We start from the raw sequence: 20,844 nt of genomic DNA, 5'->3' as shown, positions 1-20,844 counted from the left end.
AGAGACAGTTTTCCATTCATTTTCATCGAGTCTGCCGCCAACGGTTGTGTTTACCTTGACATACTACAAGAGTTTGGTGTGCTACAACTGAAAAACCTGCAACCTGATGCCATATTCCAGCAGGACGGGGAACCACTTCACTGGTCACTAACTGTCCGTCAGTTTATACATGAAAAGTTTCCATATAGGTGGACTGGACGAGATGGTCCAACTCGATGACCGCTTCAATCCCCTGACCTCACACCATTAGACTTCTGCCTCTGGAATTTTGTAAAGGATCTGGGGTATCAAAAAATGGTCCAAATGGCTCTGACCACTATGGGACTTAACATCTATGGTCATCAGTCCCCTAGAACGTAGAACTACTTAAACCTAACTAACCTAAGGACAACACCCAGCCATCACGAGGCAGAGAAAATTCCTGACCCCGCCGGGAATCGAACCCGGGAACGCGGGCGTGGGAAGCGATAACGCTACCGCACGACCACAAGATGCGGGCGATCTGGGGTATCAAAGCAAGGTAAAAGACCTACAGAACTTGAAGACAGGCTTTCGAAATGGATCTGAACATGTCACCGTGGAGATCTTGAATTATACGTGGAGAGAAATGCAATTTCGACTTGAACTTACGAGTGCCAGTAAAGGTGCACATATTATTAAGTGTGAATGACCAAACTGTATGAGTTATCTTACGACATATTGAAAACCATTTGTTTGTATCTAATATGGTGTCAAAGTTATTAAAGTCTTAAGCTGTAAAGATAATTTATGGACACTCTGCACATGGTGACGTTGCCAGGAGAAGAACGCGATGAATTGTTTCTGAGAATACCGTTGGCCGCAAAATTATGTCACCATTGCTCTCACATCAGACCCCAATCCTCATACACACCTTCAATACTAGGTGGGATACTCCAAGCATCTAGTCAGTACCATTGTGTAACACTGAATTTTATTCGTCTCCTTCTCTATTTCAGCTATATGACTGTCGAACAACTTACCCTACTATCTGCGTCTTGTCCGCATTCAAGAAGAAAATAAGGCTGCCTGCGTAGTTTCTCTCTCTATACTTAGCAGCTGTATTCTGTCTCTGGAAACATCCTATACGTGTGTCACACTATAAACTAACTGTGTTTTTTCTCATTTCTTTCTATTTCTATTTTTCACTTTCCGCCTCATTTTGCTATTCTTACAGTATTATTTCCTGCTCTTCCTCTCACAAGTCAAATTCTTCTCGACGCTGATTCCTAGTGAACTGTGGCTAGAAATATTTCTTTGAATGTCATTAATCACTTACAACAGTAACATAATGAAGAAACTGCTTAATACAATCACAAACAACTTTATACGCAGGGTGTACGCAGTTACCAAAGGTGAAGATGAATAGAAACACCACTAACAGCTGGTAAAAATTGTCTTTAATTGACAATACTACCGTTTTCACGGCCTGCAGATGCCGCTTAGGTACAGCCTACATATTTACTAATTGAAATGTAACTACAAACTGTATTGGAAATTGGTGCTATAATATGGACATTATTTGAAGATTTCTATACACAAATATTATTGCATCAGTCCATCATAGCTGAACCCAGCTCTGATTTCCGAGCCCAACAAGCCTGAAAGTCTGCCACAAAGTATTGGACGTAGACGACAGCTGCTATGTCGGCGCCTCCAAAATTTGTGAGCGCTGCTGTCGCTGTCTCAGCGCTATGCATGGGCCACGCATCACACGCCAGCCTATCGGTGATCGAGGACGCGGTATTAAGCCAGCAGCTCAGTGGAGCTAACCTCTCCTAGTGTAACCAATGTATCCTCGAGATTATAACCCCTCCACAATCCAAGCAAGAGTTGTAGGACGCACCATCAATACCTTCCGTTTCCATGACTTCTACTTCACAATTTACTACCGCCCTATCGAGATTACTAACACACTGAAATACTTTGAACTAACCTTCGACCAGCAACTAGCGTGGAAACCTCACTCACTAACTTTCCAACAGAAAGCCCACAATAGACTAAAACTAACTGGCTGAAAATGGGGACTACACCTCTCCACTATCCTTCGGTACGCCAATGTTGCCTGGATACCTGCCCCAATCAAGTTTCGTAAATCCCTCCAGACCCTCGAACACCATGCTTTCTGTCTCGCTCTCCTCATCCGCTTATCTTCCCCCACAAGCACCCTTTATCAACTCATAATATTCCCGCCTCTCCTCACTCACATAGACCACCTCCAGATAACCTACATTATCCACAAACTCGACTCCCACAATTCTACACTATCCCCTCTTCTCTCCAACCTTAGGGCACTGGTGCGCCTCCACCTATGCATCCCACCAACGCTTCATCTGCTGACCTTCCACATCCTCACCCTAAGCAATTTCTGCCATCTGTCTCCCCCAGGTCACGATCTCCTTCCTGAAATATACTCCTCTTACCAACCTCAATCCACCCCATCCTCTCCACCCCAGCCCCCCACCCTAAAGGTTCCTCTCCGCTCCTCCCCCTCCCACACCTCCCCTTTTTTCTCCTGCCCAGTCGCTCCCCACTCCCTTTCCCTCAGATCCGAATGCCAGCTATGCCTCTCTCCCTGTCCGTCAACAGCCATCCCTATCTCATTGTAATTGCCACCTCTTACTTGCCTTCCTCTCACCGTCTGTAACTACTTTTCCTTTCGTCTACCATCACAGGGCAGATCCTTTCGAGTTTTAGTGAAAGTGCTCCATGTCAATGGTCTGTGTTTCTTGTGTTATTCTGTGTTGTTCCAGTGATTTCGAGTGTTTTTTAGTGTTCTTCTTGTATTTTTTAAACTGTGCTGTCTGACCATATTTTTATCACTGCTTTTAAACAATTCGGTCAGACTCACTAACTAATTCATTGATAAACCTCATACTTCACCACAATTTTAAAATCATTGCCATTACGTCTTCATGTTTACGTATTAGCGCCTAAGTGTGTATAATCCCTGGCTGAAGAGTGGGTTGAGTGTACTACTGCCAACCCCCCCCCCCCCCCCCCCCCACCACCTCCCCGTCTCTCCCACCCACTTGGTGCTTGATGGCGAGGGGTGATGCAATCACAATAAAAAATAGAAAAGTCGCCTTCCGACTGTGCTCTCGTATTGTTCGTTGTCCTCATCATTTTAGGTTCCTGATATTGCTATGTTTAGGGCTTCAATTTGGTTCACTCTCGGAACTTGCCATTCTATCGTGTTATCTTCATTGTCCATCCATCTCTGTTGTTGTCTTTCCGTGGTTTTCGTCGACTCACTGTCGATGCCCTCTGCCGGTCGGCCAGTGTCTCCTGGTTGTGTCCGATTCCGGTTACCATACGAACGTTCTTAGCCAAGGTATTGTCATTCGGAGAATATTGTCAAAATTAATAAAAGAAAGAAAAATCTAGACGAACGAAGGCTGCTTGGAAAGGTGATCTATGTAATATCTTTTAATAAATTTGTCGGGTATATCGTATCAATATACTGGCTATTCATTGCATGTGCAAGCGTCTACAAGAAGAAGGAACAATGCTGAAAGCTAAAACCGATTTCCAAGATACATCTCAACCGCAGATAACGGTGGAAGTAGTGTTAAATCTTAGGTACGAAACAGAATAAACTAACCACTGCGCTTTTTTTACCATCTCAAACCAGAAACGGAAGATGCACCTCCCAAGAGTAGGTCCTGCTTCACCGGCCACCAGGAAAACCTGACTGTCCATGTAATGTACACGTGACTAAGAGCGATAGTTCGCTCCCTTACAGCGCAGTTAAAAGTACAGGCAATCAATGTTCGCTAAAATGTTATGATGCATTAAATCCGACTGACTATTCAACGTGTTCTGTACAGGATTTCAAGCTGTTGGCCTATATATTTTTGGTGCTATCATTGCATACAATGAATACATTGCATACATAGATCCTTCAGTAAAAGGTTCCAGGAACACCTTAATTAAAAAAAATTTAAATGTGCATTGACCTCGTACCTGCGGGAAGAGGGGCATAGTATGACAAGTCTGGCTGAAAACCACGAAATCTTCCTTAGAAAATACAAAGGTCAGGTTTTTGAATGTAATGGAGGAAATGGAAACTTTTAGATAGACAAAATATAGTGTACAGAACACGTTGAATAGTAAGTACGATTTAAGGCATCACAGTACAGGGTTTCCCAAAAAGAATGACACAATTTTAAATAGAATTATTTATTAGGGAGAAGGGCTTAACACCAACAAATTGCATACTAAATTACTCAGAAAAGAAAGAAGTTTATAGAAATCCGTGATTAGTGTTGAATATGTCCTCCATTGACTGCACGGACGACATCAAGCCGATATCCGAGCCTGAGCGTAAGGTGTCTTCTGTCACTGAAACTACAGCAGCTGATATTCTGGTATTAGTTCGTCAATGTTACGAGGTAAATGAGGAATGTAAGAACGTTATTTAACATGCCACCATAGGAAGAAATCACATGGTGTTATGTCAGGGGACCTAGGAGTCCACTCGCTTCACTTTGTCAGTATCTCGAAGAGCTTGTACCAGTTGTAATTTGTATGGTTTGAGGGCTAAACGACGCCATAACACATGCCACACTGTCATGAGCGGTAACGCAGTGCTCGTCGGATTTGCTCCACTCTTTGTTCAGGAACGCGTGGCCAGCTAGGACTTACGCCTTTACAGAGGCACCATGTTTCTTCAAACTATTTATACCACAGTCGAATGTTCTTTGTGATGGTGGTGTAGCATGGAATCGAATATGAAACGCCCGCTGAACTGCGACCACTGATTGGGTACGACTAAATTCAATAAGACAATAAGCCTTGTGCTGTGCGGACGCCATATTGCGCGAGACCGGCTGCACACTCCAGGTCACCCCTCGTCGCTACATCTAGCGGATTTTTTCTGAAACTCTAGACCATGCCGATTACATTTAGCGCTGTTACAATTACCTAGTGACATTTGTCTCAATATTATTACAAGGTAAACTGGGATCCTTCTTTTTGGGGCACCCTGTATTTTGGCAGACTGATTGCTTGTACGGTTAGCTGTATTGTAAGGGAACGACCCAGCACTATTAGCCATGCGTACATTGCAACACAGCGTCCACGTGACAATTATTATTTACCTGGGCAGTCAGTGTTTCCTGGCGGTCAGTGATGGCGAGACCTACTCTCGCAAGCTGCCCCTTCTGTTTCTGGTTTGAGATGGCAGGGCAGAAGCCTTCTTACTTTATTCTACTTTGTACCTACAGTTTAACACTATTTCCACCGTTACCTAAACTTGAGCTTTATCTTCTAAATCTATTTTAGTCGTCAGCACTGTGTCTTTTTCTTATACACACTTTCACATTCGATGAACGGCCAGTATGTCCGTACGATTTACACGGCAGCATTATTAGAGCATACCACCTTCCAAAGAAGCCGTCGTTTGTCTGTTTTATAAATAATGAAAATATCCTCTCAACATCAGAACCTTTACTGAGAAGTCTGGGTTCACCTGCTATAGATCAATGTAATAACCTTCGTGAATACAAGTTTTCAAATAATCTTCATATAACGTCGCAAATGTCTAATTATTTCTAATAATTCCTCAAGTTGCTAATCAAGTTCTATTTCTTAAATACACTCCTGGAAATGGAAAAAAGAACACATTGAGACCGGTGTGTCAGACCCACCATACTTGCTCCGGACACTGCGAGAGGGCTGTACAGGCAATGATCACACGCACGGCACAGCGGACACACCAGGAACCGCGGTGTTGGCCGTCGAATGGCGCTAGCTGCGCAGCATTTGTGCACCGCCGCCGTCAGTGTCAGACAGTTTGCCGTGGCATACGGAGCTCCATCGCAGTCTTTAACACTGGTAGCATGCCGCGACAGCGTGGACGTGAACCGTATGTGCAGTTGACGGACTTTGAGCGAGGGCGTATAGTGGGCATGCGGGAGGCCGGGTGGACGTACCGCCGAATTGCTCAACACGTGGGGCGTGAGGTCTCCACGGTACATCGATGTTGTCGCCAGTGGTAGGCGGAAGGTGCACGTGCCCGTCGACCTGGGACCGGACCGCAGCGACGCACGGATGCACGCCAAGACCGTAGGATCCTACGCAGTGCCGTAGGGGACCGCACCGCCACTTCCCAGCAAATTAGGGACACTGCTGCTCCTGGGGTATCGGCGAGGACCATTCGCAACTGTCTCCATGAAGCTGGGCTACGGTCCCGCACACCGTTAGGCCGTTTTCCGCTCACGCCCCAACATCGGGCAGCCCGCCTCCAGTGGTGTCGCGACTGGCGTGAATGGAGGGACGAATGGAGACGTGTCGTCTTCAGCGATGAGAGTCGCTTCTGCCTTGGTGCCAATGATGGTCGTATGCGTGTTTGGCGCCGTGCAGGTGAGCGCCACAACCAGGACTGCATACGACCGAGGCACACAGGGCCAACACCCGGCATCATGGTGTGGGGAGCGATCTCCTACACTGGCCGTACACCTCTGGTGATCGTCGAGGGGACACTGAATAGTGCACGGTACATCCAAACCGTCATCGAACCCATCGTTCTACCATTCCTAAACCGGCAAGGGAACTTGCTGTTCCAACAGGACAATGCACGTCCGCATGTATCCCGTGCCACCCAACGTGCTCTAGAAGGTGTAAGTCAACTACCCTGGCCAGCAAGATCTCCGGCTCTGTGCCCCATTGAGCATGTTTGGGACTGGATGAAGCGTCGTCTCACGCGGTCTGCACGTCCAGCACGAACGCTGGTCCAACTGAGGCGCCAGGTGGAAATGGCATGGCAAGCCGTTCCACATGACTATATCCAGCATCTCTACGATCGTCTCCATGGGAGAATAGCAGCCTGCATTGCTGCGAAAGTTGGATATACACTGTACTAGTGCCGACATTTTGCATGCTCTGTTGCCTGTGTCTATGTGCCTGTGGTTCTGTCAGTGTGATCATGTGATGTATCTGACCCCAGGAATGTGTCAATAAAGTTTCCCCTTCCTGGGACAATGAATTCACGGTGTTCTTATTTCAATTTCCAGGAGTGTATATAGGTTGCATCTGGAGGTGCAGCTGTAATCCGTGAAACCGGTAGTTAAAACTAAGTGTTACCAGCTATCAGCAGTGTTTTCATGCATCACGGCTTAATTAAGTACTAATAAGGGTGACATATTCTGTCTATTCATTATCAAGCATGAATGTCATCATGATCATCACCATTATCATTGTTATCAGAGCTTTAATTATGACCCTATATGGGTCCTCTCATTAGCGTTTTTCTGCACACCACATTTCTAAAGCTTCTGGTCTTTTTTTCTCTCTGTAATGCTCACCATTCATGTTTCATATCCGCACAACGGCACACTCAGAAAAGTCTTAACAACAATTTTTAAATCGGTTTTAGATGTAAACAAACTCCTCTTTTTCAGAAATGCTTTTCGTACTCCAAATGTTCTCTTAGACTCTTAGGTCTCATTTTATAATCTAATTCGGTCAGCATCGCCTGATTTAATCCGATCATATTCCTACCATTCTCTTATTTTTGCTGATGTTCATTTTATATTATCTTTCCAAGACATTCCCCACTGCGTTCAGCTGCTCTGCGTAATGATCCCCAAAAGATAGTTCTTGTTTGGTGACATGGTGAGATTAGGGGGACGAATGGGATCCGCAAGAGACTTTGTCTTAAGCTGTAGTGAATGGTACTGTCGTCTGGTCGCTGAGACAAACGCGGCGGGGGGAAGGGATTGTACGAAGCGACGAGTTAAGCTCGGGGCTGTCGGTCGGGGTCTAGCTGCTAGGGGCGAAACGCCGACGGGGTACTGCGGAGTTGTCACACCTCTGGCAGGCTCAGAGACGGGGATGTGTTGTTAACCCTGTCCTGCAACGTTTTCACTGCAATGGACATCTGCTAGTGGCCACTTTCATTTCGTTTCCAATCAATCATGATGGAGCAAATGCATGCAGGGCACAAAAGCAGTAGAGTGTGCACACTGCAGTGGACTGTATGCATTTGCAGCCTCAGGACCGAGTGAGAACGCCAAAGACGCGAGCATTAACAGTTGTCCACTGTAGTGGACGCTATGAGCAACAGGTTTAATATTGGCGGCTTACCACAAAAGCGACATTCATGACTAGGTAACCCCTTACATTACCGGCAGTTTGCCCGCAAATGTTGCATGTTATGAAACAATTCTACTGTACTCGCCGCTCTTTTCGTATAACCGATATCCAATACGACCAGCTGACCTGTTCCAGTTCAACTGCTTCATATGAACACTCATTCGTAAGTAATAACCTAAAATTCTGCGTAATAAAAGTTAGTTATGATGAAACATAACAGACGCTCTCAGCAACTAAAGAAAGTGACTTGAAATTATTCATCCCTTTCCATATCGATCTTTTTACTTGCACTTTCTTTAACGCCTTTCATCGTGTGGTTCAAATTTTCATATTTGGTTTTCCATGTAGAAATTATCCCCTGCTTCAATAACGTACGCTGAATGTCAGGATCACCACTTATTCACAGTGACGCCTAACAGAGGTTTTGGAGGGCACCGTCCATCAACTAAACTTGTTATGCTTGGTATGACAGCATTCCTCATCATAATCTTAACTCCTTGATTTAGGGTGCTTTATGAAATACTAGAAGTATTTCGGTCGAAGAACGAGGTCCAAATATCTCGATTTGATGACTAGTTTTACAAAACATACGATGTTTTAATTATTATGAATTAATCCAAGCATCAACAAAGACACAGTGATAACTTCTGTAATAATTCGTCTATGCAAAATCCAACTTCAATTTCGTAATTGATATACAACACAAAACGTTGTGCTAGACTTTTATTTTGGTGTTTTTTCAGTGATTGTAACATTGTATGTTTTTAGCCCTTCCACACAAAACCGCATGCAGATAAGTCCCGTTAATATAAATTAGATTAGATTAGATTAGATTAGTACTTGTTCCACAGATCATGAATACGACACTTCGTAATTATGTGGAACGTGTCAGGTTAATAAAATGTGCCTACACAAGATATTATATTACACTAAATATTACATGACACTTAATATTTTTTTGATGGGGGTTGGGGACAGCAGACGACCGGCGCGACCACCTTTGCTATCAATACGATATCGCCTGTAGCACGTCTCCTTCGCTCGTGGCCATATCGGCTGGACCCTAGACCACTGGAAAACTGTGGCCTGGCCAGATGAGTTCTGATTTCCTGATAAGAGCTGATGGCTGGCTTCGAGTGAGGCGCAGATCCCACGAAGCCATGAACCCAAGCTGTCAACAAGGCATTATGCAAGCTGCGTGGGCTGTGTTTATATGAAATGGACAGGGTCAAATGGTTCAACTGAGCCGATCATTGTCTACAAATGTATGTGCTCGGCTAGTTGGAGACTATTTGTAGCTATTCATGGATGTTATGATCCTTAACAGCGACGAAATTTTTATGGATGGCAATGTGGTATGTCAACGGTCCACAATTGTTCATGATTCACTTGAACATTCTGGACAGTTCGAGCAAACGATTTGCCCATCCAGGTCGCCGACTTGAGCCCCAACGACGATTTATGGGACATTATCGAGATGTCACCTCGTGCTCAAAATCCTGCACCAGCAACAGTTCTGCAATTATGGACGGCTATATAAGGTTCAAATTTCTGCACGGAACTTCCAATTTCTTGCTGAGTCCATGCCTCTACAAGTTACTGCAACACGACAGACTAAGTCCGACACGACACGAGAAGGTATCCGATAAACTTCATGTTTACCAGAATCGTGTGAAAATAACACCGAACAAATTGTTGATCGATTTACTTCAATTCTTTATTCAATGCTTAAACAGATGGCCAATCGCACACTAAATAAGTAGTTTTCTAAACGATAATGTACACTTTTTTGTTAAAATCGGCTGCGAGAAGGAAAATACTGGGCTATGCTGTGAAAATGTGGGGTTTCGTTCCCTTTCCCGCAGTTAGTTATAGTTACGATAGCAGGGAATTTGTGCCATTACACAAATAATTTCAGCCATCCGTGAAGCTTAAAATTACATTAATCGTAATTTGATTCCTAAGACACACAGTAATTCTGAAGAGGTTATTATGTAACGTGATGGAAATAAAGAACGTCACAAGCTAGGATACAAAAGGCTGAAGGTGGGCTGTAATCACAGTTGCGCAGTTGTAGATAGGATCTTGATACGATATCGACGAGTGCAGCAATCAAATACTTTGAGAATCGCAGATGTGCCGATTTTCACAACGTCGCATTTTTTTCCGACTATGAGGATGGCAACACTGATACAGAAAGACATTTCATTGCACCCTAATCGTGCTACTGTTTGTCCTGAACAATAACAAACAAACTGATCTCGAAGCTTCTGAGATGTAGTTTGTTGTTTATAAAGCCAAGATCGCGTCAACGATAAAAGGGACATGTGGATCTCCAATGTCTGATAATCAACAACCAGAGATAAATGTACTCACGGGAGTTGTGGATCTGCGGTTCTACATTATCAGTGGGAGCTCGCTTTAATGCAATTTGAAATGAACTATAAGTGCATATCACTGTGTGTAAATGATGCATGTTCCTTACTGATGAGGAAGCTTTGATACGGTTCACTGTTTTGAACAATCATGAAACACTAGCGGAGCACTCTCCGCAGAAGGATGTTCATGTGGACCAAATGAGTGAGCGCTGATGGTAAATGTCACATTCGTGTCACTTTTGTGCTCAGTGTTCTAACAACTGCTCGAGAAAACATAAATTCAACAGAAGAGCGGGTAATTCCTCCTCCGTCTTCAAGAGTTTGGCTTCATGTGCAGTTCAGTTTGAGATAGGCATTACTCTGTTCCCGTTCAAAAGAGGGCAAAGTTTTTCTACGATATTTTTATCGAAATTTCTAATGAAAAATACCCAGTTGAACGCATCCAGTTCCTTATTATGAGCAATTAGGGAAAAAAAACAGTTGCGTTTCTGATAACGCCATGAAAGACATGCGAAACGAGCAAAGGACAGTGAGGCGACGTACGTCCACCTCAGATGACAACATTTTCCTTCGCGATGTGTTGATTCAAGTCGATCGTCGCATGGATATGTGGCAGAAACTCAGCATCTCTATATTAGCTGTGCCGCAGATATCGTGGGATGAACACTGGACTCTTTGAATGCTTCTTCTTACTAGATGAGCACGTAACACCTCTGACGAGAATAAAGCCGAGTAAATAGCATTGTCTCTCCGGCGGTTAAATCGAAATCAGTGTAGTGTATTCCACTCCTGCACCGTTCCAGCACAGATGACGAAACGTGGGTGCACCATGTGACTCCTGAGGATGCTAAGAAACCGGTATTCGTGAAGAATCAGATGACAATAGTGTTTTCAGACACGCACGGTGTGCTTCTGGTTGATTTTTTAAGTCGTGGAAGGGCCGTGAATACTGCCAGTCATTTTGGAGCGCTCCAATAAACGCAGAAGCCGATTCGTAGGAAGCGAACGGGATTGATTTCAAAAGGTTCGCGTTACTGCACAGTGCCCGACCGCATATTTCCCCGGTTACGCGTGATCTGTCATGGCGTCTCCGATTGTCCGTAATGGAACATCCTCCACACAGTCCAGATTTCACGCCACGAAATTTTGATGTCTTCGGATCGTTAGAGAAGTACCTTTCCCGTCGCCGGACTTGGAACCGTTAGACAATCATCTCTCCGGTCGCTGGCTTCTGCAACGGAATTACTGGATTGGAGTACGTGACATGTTGTGGTATGTCAGTGACTCGGTTTGACCCTAAGTTTTCTCTCACCTTTTTAGATGACTGCCTTTTTTCCAAGTGGTATACAGCAATTCGCAGCAGTATGCAATAGCAGAAGCTAAAGCTTATTGTTACTAAGAACTAATTTAGTAAAAAGGAGTTTACTTTGGTCCTGTTAACTAATAAATAACTTGTAAGAAGGGATTTCATAAATTAAGTCTATTTACAAACTTCAGAAATCATCGTGACCAATAATAGTTTGACAAGTATTAATAACGGCGAAGTGCCTGACAACGACCCTGTAAATATCAATAATGGCTGAGTGCCAGATTAACAAAATATTTCAATTTCAATGTTACATTAACATTTAATTTCCACAGCATATTTATGAATTATATGTGGAGAATTACTATTATTATTTGGAAGATAAGGAGCCTTATTTAACTGACAAGCAAAATGTAGCATTATTGAAACTCACACTATCACGAGCCTAACCCTGCAATTGCGCTTTACGCTATGCTTGCGAATTTTACCTTGCATTCCTTCTTAAAGCGTAGTTAAGCCATCTAAATCTCGCCTGGCCACATAAATGAAGTCAGGCCTTCAGCGTGACAAGTCTTCTGTCTCCGAGCTCTCGACCGACACTACTGAAATATTACTCTCGCAGGCAGACCTCGTCTCACAACAATTGTTAATATCGCGCTCCCACGTTTCGCCCTCAGATTGTTACTGCCGACGTCTGAGTGCTTATTTATTCCTATAGAGAATCGCAGGGTCGTACACAATGCAAAGAATAACGTAAATTGGCGATATTGTTTACGATACTCATTGTAAGATTTGAGGGGCTCATTTCAATAGTGGTACAAGTCCATTTTTGTTCAATCTGAGACACAGAGTCCTAAAGTTCAAAGAAGGATGAAAAATCTACAGATGAAATACCAGAAATATTCAACTATATATATTTCAATATTTCTCGTATCTCAATTGCAGATTTTTCAGCGCTCTTTTAACTTTAGGAGTATCTCAGAATGAACAAAAGTGGGCTTATACCACTATTGAAATAAGCCCTTCATTTAATCTGTATAATGGAGCGTTCTGACACACTAGATACAACGTAGTTCTACTTCTACGTCTATACTCTTGAATGATCTGTATCAGTTGGAGGCTACTTTAGAAGTCAATATTATTTCCCCATGGAGAAGAAATAAAAACTTTGAGGTTCGCCGATGACATTGTAATTCTGTCAGAGACAGCAAAGGACTTGGAAGAGCAGTTGAACGGAATGGATAGGGTCTTGAAAGGAGGATATAAGATGTGCATCAACAAAAGCAAAACGAGGAAATGGAATGTAGTCGAATTAAGTCGGGTGATGTTGAGGGTATTAGATTAGGAAATGAGACACTTAAAGTAGTAAAGGAGTTTTGCTATTTGGGGAGCAAAATAACTGATGATGGTCGAAGTAGAGAGGATATGAAATGTAGACTGGCAATGGCAAGGAAAGCGTTTCTGAAGAAGAGAAATTTGTTAACATCGAGATTAGATTTAAGTGTCAGGAAGTCATTTCTGAAAGTATTCGTATGGAGTGTAGCCATGTATGGAAGTGAAACATGGACGATAAATAGTTTAGACAAGAAGAGAATAGAAGCTTTCGAATGCTGAAGATTATATGGGTAGATCAAATAACTAATGAGGAAGTGTTGAATAGGATTGTGGAGAAGAGAAGTTTGTGGCACAACTTGACCAGAAGAAGGGATCGGTTGGTAGGACATGTCCTGAGGCATCAAGGGATCACCAATTTAGTACTGGAAGGCATCGTGGAGGGTAAAAATCGTAGAGGGAAACCAAGAGATGAATACACTGAGCAGATTCAGAAGGATGTAGGTTGCAGTAGGTACTGGGAGATGAAGTAGCTTGCACAGGATAGAGTAGCATGGAGAGCTGCATCAAACCAGTCTCAGGACTGAAGACCACAACCACAATATTATTTCCCCTATCCTCTATTCGATTCATGAATGATGCGCGGGAAGTGAAGCTGTCGATAAACCTCCCTAAAAGAACAACTACGATTTCCTTTTCGCGGTCATTTTGCGAGCTATTTGTGGGTGGGAGTAGCACGCTGGCAAACTCTTCTTGGATGTTATGCTCTCGGAATTTCAACAGTAAAGCTCTGTGATGTACGACACCTCTCTTGCACCGTCTGCCGCTGGAGTCTGTTGAGTAGCTCCGTAACGCTCTCGCACTTGCTAATAAACTTTATCGAATCAACGATCCTGTGACGAAAAGTGCGGTTCTTCAGTCAGCCTTCTCTCTGTCCTCTAGTGAGACAATTTGCTACGGTTATGAAAATAGTGTGCAATACTCAGTAAACGTTCTTGGAAGCGGTTTTTGAGACAGCTGTTTCGTGACTAAATCACATTTCTTAAAGGTTCTTCAAATTAATGCTGATGTCTGTGTTCAGAATTAGGGTCCTCTGGATCGTTCCTCAAAGTGATTTTGTGGTTGTTACTGTTTCCAGTGATTTATCGTCAAGTGTGATAATCGAATAGTAACAACTATTTTCTCTTATTTGTGTGCAATACGATAAATATACCGATTTTCTTCAGATCTTCCTGCATTTCCCTATGTTCTTATAGCTCTGTTACATTTCTGTAGTTGAGGTCAGACGTCGGCAATAACGTAGAACGTAACGTTTTGCTCAACCTTGTAGTAGTTTACGACTGAAATTACGAGTGTCTCGGAACTGCCACAAAAAGTTAGAAATGATATTTTGTGGCACCTTCGGTGCTGGTGGTATTGCGGTCCGCATCGGAGCCCTTTCAAGGCCTCCGCGGTTCCTAAACAGCAAAACAGCGTCCGTACGGCAGACTTGTGGCATTACTTTGTGACCCTCATCTGTGGACAACAGTCTCCTTACAGCGAAAATGGAATTCAGATCCTATGTACCTTATACAACTCTTTTCGTTTACTTTACGTAATACACTCAGTCGATGCAGTGTGTATGTGTTGGTGTTGTAGTGGTGTAGACAACGCTGCTTCTACACTGAAATTACCATTATATGCCCTCTCTTGGGAGTGGGGCCGCTGATTCGATGACCGCCCAAGCACAGGCAGTTTTGCCGCTGGTCTTTAAGCCGTTTACTTTGCGCAATGAGGAGGAGGAGTATATTAGTGTTTTAACGTCCCGTCGACAACGAGGTCATTAGAGACGGAGCGCAAGCTCGGGTGAGGGAAGGATGGGGAAGGAAATCGGCCGTGCCCTTTCAAAGGAAGCATCCCGGCATTTGCCTGAAGCGATTTAGGGAAATCACGGAAAACCTAAATCAGGATGGCCGGAGACGGGATTGAACAGTCGTCCTCCCGAATCTTTGCACAATGCTCCCAGTCGATGCAGTGTGTATGGGTTACTGTTGTGATGGTGTGGACGATGGTGTTTCTGCATCGACTTTGCCAATATGTGCCACTCTCTTGGGGGTGGCGCTATGCAGTGTGAAGGTTCGAGTCCTCCCTCGGGAATGGGTGTGTGTGTTTGTCCTTAGGATAATTTAGGTTAAGTAGTGTGTAAGCTTAGGGACTGATGACCTTAACAGTTAAGTCCCATAAGATTTCACATACATCTGAACATTTCTGATGCAGTGTGTTGTTATAATGGTGTAGGACGTGGGTTGCAGTAAGTACTGGGAGATGAAGAAGCTTACACAGTATAGAGTAGCACGGAGAGCTGCATCAAACCAGTCTCAGGACCGAAGACCACAACAACAACACACCTGCATTGTGCACCTCCGCAAAGAGATTTTACGCCAAAATGGCTATCGTCCTACTAGTTGTATCAGATGTACTGGTGGCAGAGAGTGAAACGATAAGACGGAACTATGGAGCGAGTGCATAATTACCTCTGCGAAATAAACCGAAAACTTGTTTGAAAGTGCTTGTTAGTATGAAAGAGCTGGAGCAGATAGGGAGAAGAACTGTGATATATCCTTTTCTTGAATAATAAAAAGATAGAGTTTCAATATTCAATCCTTATACTAGCCACCCGTTCAAGTTAATGACATTTATTAGGAAGGAAGTGAAGCTTTTTGGTCAGGAGGTGGAAAGGAATGGAAGGACACGTGCCACCATGTAAACGGTCAGGGCTAGATAGTTAGGCGTATGTACCTTGCACATAAGATTCCCCTTTCTGGTGTCGTACTGGACTTTATTTCAATTTCGTACCATAAAACAGACAGCTTTTCCTTGGAAGACGTACAGGAAATTATTAAAATACCGGAGGGTGGGAGGGAGGTCGATCTAACGTTATAGACATAGCAAGATTTCGGTTTCGGATGGGGAATCACGCCTTTCATTTATTTTAATTGGTTACTTTTAGATTTCATTTTCCTGCTTTCGCAGTTACTGCCAATGCTAAGACACTAGCGCAGTAAAATAACTAACATGAGATAGTAAAAAATGTTGCTTCACGTACGACTACGACTCAAGTATTGCTGTGACGTAATACGCTGGAACGGCCCCTCTGGAAAGTGCGTGTGCGATACTGTAGGATTCCGTTAGTGGAAAGTCTCATGCTCCGCAGACAGAGTTTGATAGTTCAACGTGGAAAGTAAGGCGACAGAAGCACAACTGAATAGAAATTCCAACGTTCAACAGGTAGCAAACCAGGTACATGATGAGCTCTTTCGAGATGCTTTTGAGCCCCAGTTCGGTGCCGACAGGTCGTTGGCCATTAATTTAGCGGGAATTGTGTGAAAATGCAGAAACTGTTTACATTATAGCAATACGCTCTGACGAGTCGGACCGTCAACACCATCTGCTTACCACCGTGTTGGTCCACGCTTGGATCGCAATACAGCATCGATTTCGTGCGGCATGAATTAGAAAAGTCCTGCGGAGGTGTGTGGCGCTTGGCGCTTGATGTCAGCGCACTGTCACACAATTCCCGCTAAATTAATGGCCAACGACCTGTCGGCACCGAACTGGGGCTCAAAAGCATCTCGAAAGAGCTCATCATGTACCTATCCGGATCCCCCCCCCCCCCCCCCCCCCCCGTCGGACGTTCGAGTCCTATGGGTCTACATCTACATCTACATCTACATTTACACTCCGCAAGCCACCCAACGGTGTGTGGCGGAGGGCACTTTACGTGCCACTGTCATTACCTCCCTTTTCTGTTCCAGTCGCGTATGGTTCGCGGGAAGAACGACTGTCTGAAAGCCTCCGTGCGCGCTCGAATCTCTCTAAGGGGAAGCAATATATTCGATACCACATCCAGAAACGCACCCTCTCGAAACCTGCACAGCAAACTACACCGCGATGCAGGGCGCCTCTCTGGCAGAGTCTGCCACTTGAGTTTGCTAAACATCTCCGTAACGCTATCACGATTACCAAATAACTCTGTGACGAAACGCGCCGCTCTTCTTTGGATCTTCTCTATCTCCTCCGTCAACCCGATCTGGTACGGATCCCACACTGATGAGCAATACTCAAGTGAGTCTTTTGTAAGCCAGCTCCTTTGTTGATGGACTACATTTTCTAAGGACTCTCCCAATGAATCTGAACCTGGTACCCGCCTTACCAACAATTAATTTCATATGATCATTCCACTTCAAATTGTTCCGCACGCATACTCCCAGATATTTTACAGAAGTAACTGCTACCAGTGTTTGTTCCGTTATCATATAATCATACAATAAAGGATCTTTCTTTCTATGTATTCGCAATACATTACATTTGTCTATGTTAAGGGTCAGTTGCCACTCCCTACATCAAGTGCCTATCCGCTGCAGATCTTCCTGCATTTCGCTACAATTTTCTAATGCTGCAACTTCTCTGTATACTACAGCATCATCCGCGAAAAGCCGCATGGAACTTCCGACACTATCTACTAGGTCATTTATATCTTTTGTGAAAAGCAATGGTCCCATAACACTCCCCTGTGGCACGCCAGAGGTTACTTTAACGTCTGTAGACGTCTCTCCATTGATAACAACATGCTGTGTTCTGTTTGCTAAAAACTCTTCAATCCAGCCACACAGCTGGTCTGATATTCCGTAGGCTCTTACTTTGTTTATCAGGCGACAGTGCGGAACTGTATCGAACGCCTTCCGGAAGTCAAAGAAAATAACATCTACCTGGGAGTCTGTATCTAATATTTTCTGGGTCTCATGAACAAATAGGGCCAGTTGGGTCTCACACGATCGCTGTTTCCGGAATCCATGTTGATTCCTAAAGAGTAGATTCTGGGTTTCCAATAACGACATGATACTCGAGCAAAAAACATGTTCTAAAATTCTACAACAGATCGAGGTCAGAGATATAGGTCTATAGTTTTGCGCATCTGCTCGACGACCCTTCTTGAAGATTGGGACTACCTGTGCTCTTCTCCAATCATTTGGAACCTTCCGTTCCTCTAGAGACTTGCGGTACACGGCTGTTAGAAGGGGGGCAAGTTCTTTCGCGTACTCTGTGTAGAAACGCATTGGTATCCCGTCGGGTCAAGTGGACTTTCCTTTGTTCAGTGATTCCAGTTGCTTTTCTATTCCTTGGACACTTATTTCGATGTCAGCCATTTTTTCGTTCGTGCGAGGATTTAGAGAAGGAATTGCAGTGCGGTCTTCCTCTGTGAAACAGTTTTGGAAAAAGGTGTTCAGTATTTCAGCTTTACGCGTGTCATCCTCTGTTTCAATGCCATCATCATCCCGTAGTGTCTGGATATGCTGTTTCGAGCCACTTACTGATTTAACGTAACACCAGAAATTCCTAGGATTTTCTGTCAAGTCCGTACATAGAATTTTACTTTCGAATTCACTGAACGCTTCACGCATAGCCCTCCTTACGCTAACTTTGAAATCGTTTAGCTTCTGTTGGCCTGAGAGGTTTTGGCTGCGTTCAAACTTGCAGTGAAGCTCTCTTTGCTTTCACAGTAGTTTCCTAACTTTGTTGTTGAACCACGTTGGGTTTTTCCCGTCCCTCAAAGTTTTAGTCGGCACGTACCTGTCTAAAACGCATTTTATAATTGCCTTAAACTTTTTCCATAAACACTCAACATTGTCCGTGTCGGAACAGAAATTTTCATTTTGATCTGTTAGGTAGTCTGAAATCTGCCTTCTATTACTCCTGCTAAACAGATAAACCTTCCTCCCTTTTTTTATATTCCTATTAACTTCCATATTCAGGGATGCTGCAACGGCCTTATGATCACTGATTCCCTGTTCTGGACTTACAGAGTCGAAAAGTTCCAGTCTGTTTGTTATCAGTAGGTCCAAGATGGGTGTGTGTGTTGTCCTTAGCATAACTTAGTTTAAGATATAATTAATTAGTGTGTAAGCCTACAGAACGATGACCTCAGCAGTTTCATCCCATATTAACGTACCACAAAAACTGTACGGATCACGTGAATTTAGTGGTAAAGCCAGGAAACTGAGTTCACTGCCATGCTCCCCAAACCACTAAGATAGGCTTCTGGTCTTGTGACAGAGACAGTTATTCTGCAGGGAGATGCTCTCATCGTGTGGGAAAACATCAGTCACTGGGGTATGCAAGAGGTTAGTAATAATATTCTTTCAGTTCTTAGCTGCCATCGTACCTAGGATTACTGCAACCGGTCGCGTCGAAACCCAGGTGAAAGTCCCCCACAGCATAGTACGAGGGTGGTTCAATAAATAATGTCCCACTTTTTTTCTCGGAACGCATTTGTTGTTAAGATTCGGAATTTGTTGGCAATATACTTCAACGTGTCCTATCCATGTCCTATTTTTCTACGTAGTCTCCATCACTTTCTATGGCAATACGTAAATGTTGTGGAAGAGCACATATTCCCTGCTGGTAAAAGCTATTGTCCTGTAGGCGTGGACATGCTTTCACTGCATGACTGACATTCTCGTCATCTTCAAAGTGAGTTCCCCGTAGAGAACCTTTAAGTGGCCCGAAGAAATGGAAGTCCAAGGAACCCACATCTGGGCTGTAGGGTGGATGAGGCAGCGATGTCCAACCCAATTTGGCGATGTGTTCCCTGGTTCTCAGACTTGTGTGTGGCCGTGCGTTATCATGTTGTAGCAAGATTTTTGCTTAATTCTAGTCCAATCCAATACGTCGGAAAGTGGTGTACCCAGTTATCGTCTCCCGTCGGTCTCAAAACACTCCAACAATTCAGATTAAATGGCGTTTCTTTGATCTTGTGGTCAGCTGTGAGCGTTCGTGGAATCCGTCGTGAGCACCTCATTGAATATCAGAGAGCCTCGATCGTCGCAGACGCACTTCCAATACTGAATGAAAACTGTAGAGCCACTTGTCGTGTTGTGATGCGCCGGTCGGCACGAATAATGCCATCCGCACGATTCAGCATGTCGGGAGCAGTGGCGGTGACAGGAGGTCCCGAGCGTGGCTGTTCATGGAGCCCTGTTTCTGCATTTCTTGAGACTGTAACTTTATTTAGCCATTGCGCAACTGTACTCCTACGAGTGTCAACTGCAGCATCGCCATACACTGTACACAAACGTTTATGGATGTTCACCACGGTTTCTTTTTCTGCACACGAGAATTCAATAAAAGCACGCTGCTTGTAACGTGAGTCGTATACAGACGCCATTCTGACACTGTACTACGGTTCCGCAATCCGCCACAACTGTTCGAAACTTCACCGGCTCACAGTACCAACACTACATGTGAAGCAGCAACCGAGACGTTTTTGTCTATGTATATTAATGGCTTATTGTCCGCCATGGTAGCTGAATGGTCAGCGTGAACGACTGCCGTCCTGAGGGGCCCGGGTTTGATTGCCGGCTGGGTCGGGGGTTTCCTCCGCTAAGGGACTGGGTGTTGTGTTGTCTTCATCATCATTTCATCCCCTTCCGACGCGCAGATCGTCCAATGTGGTGTCGAATGTAATAAGACCTGCACGAAGGCGGCCGGACTCGCCCGGCAAGGGGCCTCTCGGCCAATGACGCCAAACGCTCATTCCATTTCCAATGGCTTATTAAAAAAATGTGGACCATTACTTATTGAACGGCCCTCGTACTACGCCCGCCGGTCTGCGTCCGTGGAATGCTTCGTGTTTCGAACAGCCGTTCGTCGGCTTGAGGGCCTATCCAGACACGA

General features: G+C 44.3%; 1 protein-coding gene across 1 annotated transcript in view; it reads right to left on the bottom strand.

Moving 5' to 3' along the window:
- LOC126278924 (KH domain-containing, RNA-binding, signal transduction-associated protein 3-like) overlaps positions 1-20,844 on the bottom strand; it is a 1,426,848-nt gene that overhangs the window by 545,512 nt on the left and 860,492 nt on the right. The window lies entirely within an intron of this gene.

This window comes from Schistocerca gregaria, chromosome 6, assembly GCF_023897955.1.
Source record: "Schistocerca gregaria isolate iqSchGreg1 chromosome 6, iqSchGreg1.2, whole genome shotgun sequence".
NCBI lineage: Eukaryota > Metazoa > Arthropoda > Insecta > Orthoptera > Acrididae > Schistocerca > Schistocerca gregaria.
This window is presented reverse-complemented; position numbering and strand designations above follow the sequence as displayed.